Raw genomic sequence first — 717 nt, 5'->3', positions numbered from 1 at the left:
TACAAAGTGGAAATATTGTGCAATACTACCGAAACCAGTTACAAATGGCCATATATATTTATATATTAAATACAAAATACAAGTTGGGTGTGGTGGCACACACCTTTAATCCCAGGATTCAGAAGGCTGGGACAGGCTGGCTGCTATAAATTCAAGGCTAGCCTGGTTTACATAGTGAGAGCCTATTTCCAAAAGCCCAGATACCAAACCTTCACAGATGCAAAGCCTTTTAAGTTGTTGGCTGAAACTGGAAGGATTGGGAGTCATAGTTAAAAGCAACAGACTTCCTTTTCCTGAGTGGTAAAACGCTCAAACTAATCGTTGCTCAACTGTGAATATTCTAAAAGTCACCGAAAGAATAGCTTCAACGGATGAATTATACAGTATGTGCCACATGACAACCACACAAGCCAGGGCTTGTACCTCACACCCTGTTTGGATCCTTGAGACACCTGAGACAAGGCAAAAGCTTCCTGAGTTTCTAGACCCACTGAGTTTCAAGCTACTTCTATTTGTTAGTTCACCGGTTTATCCCTTTAACAGTCACATACGAATCCCTCTCTCTGGAAAAGTGGTCAAGTTTTTAAAAATATACATCATAACTAAGAATGAACGGTGTGTGGTGCACAGCCGACGTTCCACAAGCATTATTATGCATATATACAGAAAGGCACCGAAGGTTCTGATCGAACCGGTCTCAGTGTCCCTGGTCCTAGC

Source organism: Mesocricetus auratus, unplaced genomic scaffold (assembly GCF_017639785.1).
Source record: "Mesocricetus auratus isolate SY011 unplaced genomic scaffold, BCM_Maur_2.0 Super-Scaffold_100014, whole genome shotgun sequence".
Taxonomy (NCBI): Eukaryota; Metazoa; Chordata; class Mammalia; order Rodentia; family Cricetidae; genus Mesocricetus; species Mesocricetus auratus.
This window is presented reverse-complemented; position numbering follows the sequence as displayed.